We start from the raw sequence: 6,439 nt of genomic DNA, 5'->3' as shown, positions 1-6,439 counted from the left end.
GATCAACACATCTGATTTTTAAAAACTTTTATTTAGAATAGAATATATAAAGAACTGTGAAAATTCAATAATAAGAAAACAATCTAATAAAAAATGGACAAAAGATTTGAACAAACATTTCACCAAAGTAGATATATAGATGGTCAATAAGCACATGAAAAGATCCTCACATTATATGTCATTAGGGATATAGAAATTAAAATTACAATGAATGTCTAAATTTTTTAAATGACTATACCTACTATTGTTGAGGATATAGAACAATGGGAACTCTCATACACTGCTACTGGGAATGTAAAATGGTACAACCACTTTAGAAATCGTTTGGAAGTTTCTTTAAAATGTTATTTACACAAGGGGCTTCCCTGGTGGTGCAGTGGTTAAGAATCTGCCTGCCAATGCAGGAGACATGGGTTCGAGCCCTGGTCTGGGAAGATCCCACATGCCGCAGAGCAAATGGGCCCGTGAGCCACAATTACCGAGCCTGCGCGTCTGGAGCCTATGCTCCGCAACAAGAGAGGCCGCGATAGTGAGAGGCCCGCGCACCGCGATGAAGAGTGGCCCCCCGCTTGCCACAACTAGAGAAAGCCCTCGCACAGAAATGAAGATCCAACACAGCCATAAATAAATAAATAAATAAATAAAGCACACCTAGTATAGTGTAATTTTAAAAAAATGTTATTTACACAAGATAAATAAAAACATATTCATACAGAAACTTGTACACAAATGTTCGTAAACACTTTATTTGTGATGGCCCCAGATGTGAATGAAACAACCCAAATGTCCATCAACAGATGAATGAATAAACAAATTTTGGGATATCCATAAAATACTACTACTTAGCAATAAAAAAGAATGATCTACTGATACACTCAACAACATGGATGAATCTCTAATTATACTGAAAGAAGTCAGACCAAAAAATACATACAGTATGACTTAATTTATATAAAACTTCAGAAAATGAAAAAATAATCTATAATGACAGAAAGCAGATAAATAGTTGTCCAGGGACAGAGCAGGGAGGATAAAGAAGAGTGAGAGGGAGGTTTTATAAAGGAGGTACAAGGCAACTTTTACAGTGATGGATATATTCATTATGATTGTATTGATGGCATACATGTGTTAAAACACCAAATTGTTTTAAGTTTAGTCAGTACATATTCATGTATGTATAGGCTGCATATAGCATCAAAAAATATTTTGTGTGATGAATAAGCTGAAAATAGATGATAAATACTAGATAAAGGTATTCCCCTTCTTAGATATTTGCAAGTTTAGCAGTAATTCCAATGCCTTCACTCAAAGGAGTGACTAAAAATCAGGTTGCTATATGGGATAACAGAGTGCTTAAACCTATTAGTGCTTGAGCCAGACTATATAGGTTTGAATTCCAGCTCTTTCAACTCACTAGTTGTGTGGCCTCAGACATGTTACTTAACTGTCTCTGTGTCTTAGTTTCCTCATCTGTAAAGGTGCATAGTAAATATCAATACAAGTAAGCTGTTACTACTCAACATATATTTCTTGAACATCTACCATGTACCTGATCCTTCGGCAGAAAATGGGAGACTTTTGGGAGAAATATCTATGTGCCATTAGGGGATCCCACCACCTTTACCACTAGCAGAAGCAGGGCCAGGGCTCACCTGCTTTCTTCTGACTGCATTGGGCTACAAGAAACATCTAGAAGAGTATATAATATACTTCTGTCTTAGATGCAGAATTTAATTAGATTGCTCTTTTGTCCTGGTGCCACTACCTTATGATGACTTCCCAGCCTCTACACTGCCCGCATAATAAAATCTACAGAATCTCCTTGGCCCTTTCTTTCTTAGGAGAAACTTTTATAATCCAAATTCTTATTCTATCAGACATACAGTATCCATGCATTCATTCAATAGATATTCAATAATCACTGTGTTCTGAGCAAGGTGTGAGGAATGGCAAATACAATGGTGAAGATATATTACTGCCCTCTTCTCAAAAAACTAAAAATAGAACTACCATATGACCCAGCAGTTCCACTCCTGGGTATATATCCAAAAAAACAAAAACACTAATTTGAAAAGATACATGCAACCCAATGTTCATAGCAGCACTATTTATAATAGTAAAGATATGGAAACAACCTAAGTGTCTACCAACAGATGAATGGATAAAGAAGATGTCTGTATATACATACAATGAAATACTACTCAGCCATAAAAAAGAACGAAATTTTGCCATTTGCAGCTACGTGGATGGACTTGGAGGGAATTACGCTAAGTGAAATAAGTCAGATAGAGAAAGACAGATACTGTATGATTACACTCCTATGTGGAATCTAAAAAATACAACAAACTAGTGAGTATAACAAAAAAGAAGCAGACTCACAGATATACAGAACAAACTAGTGGTTACCAGTGAGGGGGGCACCATACAGGTGGGGGAGTGGAAGATAGAAACTATTGGGTGTAAGACAGGCTACAGGGATGTATTGTACAACATGGGAATTATAGCCAATGTTTTGTAATAACTGTAAATGGAGTGTAACCTTTGTACAAAAATTTTTTTTTTAATTTTATAGCTACTTTTATTTTTATTTATTTATTTATTTTTGGCTGTGCTGGGTCTTCGGTTCATGCGAGGGCTTTCTCTAGTTGCGGCAAGTGGGGGCCACTCTTCATCGCGGTGCGCGGGCCTCTCACTGTCGCGGCCTCTCTTGTTGCCGGGCACAGGCTCCAGACGCGCAGGCTCAGTAGTTGTGGCTCACGGGCCCAGCTGCTCCGTGGCACGTGGGATCCTCCCAGACCAGGGCTCGAACCCGTGTCCCCTGCATTAGCAGGCAGATTCTCAACCACTGCGCCACCAGGGAAGCCCCAAAAATTTTTTAAAGATATGTTACTGCCCTCAATCAGTTCACAGGTTTGTGGAGGAGACAGGGAACCCCTCAAACAACATAACCTGTCTAGGAAAGATTTGCTGGCACTGCTCTCACAGAACATACAATATATGCCTGCGAAACCAAATATTCCCTGACTACCAGATAAACCTCACAGAGAGAGTTGGGGACTAAAAGCATGTGAAACAATGAGAAGAATAGAGTGACTTTTGATTGATTCCCTTTCATGCAAAACTACTTGAGTCCCCGAAAAAATGATGAAGATAGCAAAATCCTATTCCAAAAGGAATGGGCATGACTAATGTCACCATCCTTTCTTGAATACTTCCTTGCCTGTCTCCTGCACCTCCCCCCTAAAACCCCACCCATTTCAGCTGTTCTTCGCTGAGTAGAGTGTTCTTTGTCTAGAAATTGTCCCAGAGTGCACTGTTCTCTGCATTCTCTCTCTACTGTCAGTCTGTAATTCAACACTATGTAAAGATTATTGGGAACCAACACAAGCAATACCATCCCAGTCAACACTCCCGAGGGAGTAGAAACACGCTGTTATCAAAAAACAACAACAGAGGGCTTCCCTGGTGGCGCAGTGGTTGAGAGTCTGCCTGCCAATGCAGGGGACACGGGTTCGAGCCCTGGTCTGGGAAGATCCCACATGCCGCGGAGCAACTAAGCCCGTGTGCCACAACTACTGAGCCTGCGCGTCTGGAGCCTGTGCTCCGCAACAAGAGAGGCCGCGATAGTGAGAGGCCCGCGCACCGTGATGAAGAGTGGCCCCCGCTCGCCGCAACTAGAGAAAGCCCTCGCACAGAAACGAAGACCCAACACAGCCAAAAATAAATTAATTAATTATTTTTTTTTTAAAAACCTAAATAATAGTGAAAAGAGGATGGGAGTCTCCACAGTTGAATTTCCAGGATAGGGCTTTTAACTTTAAAAAAAAAAAAAAAAAACAACAACAACAACAGAGGAAGCCAAGCCCAAATCTAATTTCTCCCCAGCACACTTTGGAAAACCCCCCCCACTATATTCACTCAAAGGCAAATCTCTTTGGGGAAGGCCCTTTCCCTACCATGGCACCCAGAGCCTTCCACAGGACCAGCTCCTACTTAGTCTTGTCCTTTTGAATACATATACACACACACACACACACACACACACACCATTCAGATGAAGAGGCAGAAAGTACCTCATAGCCCCACAGCTGCTGGTACCAGGGTCAGGACTAGGAATCTGCCCTTTAAATTCCCTCCAAGTCCATCCATGTTGCTGCAATTAGCTGCCAAGCTTGCAAAACCACAATCCAGCCATAAGCTCAGCCACTCTAGTGAATAAGAGTCAGGGAAGAGATCTGAGCTGGGGCCTGGAGTATCAGTACAATTTGCATAGGCTGAGAGCAGCAAGAAGAGCATTCCAGTAATATCACTGGGGCAAAAGAACAATGGCCCTAAGGAAGAAAGGCATAAAACATCTTTGGGAGAAAGTGAGCAGCTCAGTTTGACTGTAGCATTGGGTGCATGAAAAGTTGTGATGGTGTGCTACATGGAGAACAGCACAGTGCATGGGCTTTTGTGCTAGACTGCCTAGCTATGAATTTTAGCTCCTGTGTATTCCTGGCAACGTTACTAAATCTTTGTGCCTCAGTCTCCTCACCTTGAGAACGGGGGCAAAACAGAGTGGGAAGAAATCAGAGAGAGAGAGAGACCCTTTAGAAAATTATTGCAGTAGTCTAAGTAAGAGGTGATGAGGAACTGAGTCATTGCCTCTTATATTATTAATATTTCTTTCTTCTGAGTTTCCTCCACCATGATATGTCAAGTATCTGCCATTTTAAAAAAGGAAAAACCTTCCCCTGATCTCTCTAACCACTGTCCCAAGTCTCCACTCCACTGAAACCTTTTTTTTTCTTTTCTTTTTTTTAATTTATTTTATTTTTGGCTGCGTTGGGTCTTCGTTGCTGCACACGAGCTTTCTCTAGTTGGGGCGAGCGGGGGCTACTCTTTGTTGTGGTGCGTGGGCTTCTCATTGTGGTGGCTTCTCTTGTTGCAGAGCACGGGCTCTAGGCGCACAGGCTTCAGTAGTTGTGGCACGCAGGCTCAGTAGCTGTGGCTCGCGGGCTCTAGAGTGCAGGCTCAGTAGTTGTGGCACACGGGCTTAGTTGCTCTGCGGCACGTGGGATCTTCCCGGACCAGGGATCGAACCTGTGTCCCCTGCATTGGCAGATGGATTCCCAACCACTGTGCCACCAGGGAAGCCCCTCCACTGAAATCTTGAAAGAATCATTTACAGTCACCGTTTCTACTTCCTCACTTCCCATTCTCTCCTCCATCCACTCCATTTGGGCTTCCATCTCTATACTCCACTGAATCTGCTCTTGCTGAAACCGGCAATGATCTCCATGTTGCCAAATCCAACAGACATTTTTTTTCTTTTCATCCTTGTTTTGATTATCTACTGCTGCATAAAATAGTCACCCCAAACTTAGTGGCTTAACACAACAATCATTTATTACCTCTCTCAATTTCTGAGGGTCAGATATTTGGAAACAACTCAGTTGGGTAGCTCTTATGTCTTATACACAGTTACAGTCAGATGATGGCTGGGGCTGGAATCATCTGAAGACTTATTCATTCACATGTCTAATGCCTGCTCTGGAGAGGCTCAAACAGCTGGAAACTGGAACATCTGGGGTTCCTTGGGCATCTCTCCCTATCTCTATGTGGTCTCATCACCTGGTTTCTTCAGCATGGTTATGTCAGGGTCACCAAACTTCTGACATGGTGCCTCAGGGCTCCAAAGGCTTATGTCCCAATAGAGAACAGAGACAGAGACAGAGAGCCAAACAGAATTTGAATTACATTTTATTACCTAGTCTCAGAAGTCACATAATGCCACTTCTATCATATCATATTGGTCAGGGCAATCATAAAAGTCCATCCAGGTTCAAAGAGAGGGGATGTAGAATCCACTTCTTAATGGGGAAGTGGCAAGGTCACACTGTAGCAAAAGCATGTGGAATGTGAATTATCGTTATGACCATCTTTGGAAAATACAATCTCTCCTTCTTGATATATGCCATTCTCTTGGTATTCAGGAGGCCATCCTGGTTCTCCTCCTACCTCAATAACTCCTCTTTCTCAGTCTCTTTTGCTTGTTACTGTCCTTTGCTCGATCTCTAAATGAAGGTGTTGCCCAGGCTTGGTCCCAGTTAACTCTCCTCTATCTTTACTTTCTGACCCTTGGTGACTTTATCCATCTACATGGCTTTAAATAACAATCCCCAAATTTATATTTCCAGGCCTGATCTCTCCACTGAGTTTCAAATTTATATACCCAATTGCCTAACTGAGATTTCTCAGTGACATACATCTCAACCTTAACATGTTCAAAACTGTAGTCTTAATCCCTACACCCCACCATCACCCAAACCAAAAACCCACTACTACTAAGGTGGGTGATTTTCCTACCTCAGTAAATATTCCACAAGTTATCCAGTTGCATAAGCTCCTCACTGACTTTTCATTTTCCCTCATAACTAATAAGTAATTAGTCTGC

The 6,439-nt window shown here is 41.9% G+C and overlaps 1 long non-coding RNA gene across 1 annotated transcript; it reads left to right on the top strand.

Moving 5' to 3' along the window:
• The first annotated feature begins 678 nt into the window (after window positions 1–678).
• On the top strand, window positions 679–3,734 carry LOC309653275. Its single transcript, XR_014259061.1, has 2 exons — window positions 679–2,543; window positions 2,863–3,734. It is a non-coding gene; the product is annotated as an uncharacterized lncRNA (long non-coding RNA).
• The last annotated feature ends 2,705 nt before the right edge of the window (window positions 3,735–6,439 follow it).

Source organism: Balaenoptera physalus, assembly GCF_965194825.1.
Source record: "Balaenoptera physalus genome assembly, chromosome: X".
NCBI lineage: Eukaryota > Metazoa > Chordata > Mammalia > Artiodactyla > Balaenopteridae > Balaenoptera > Balaenoptera physalus.
Note: the sequence above shows the minus strand (reverse complement) of the source record. Positions and strands in the feature narration are given on the sequence as shown.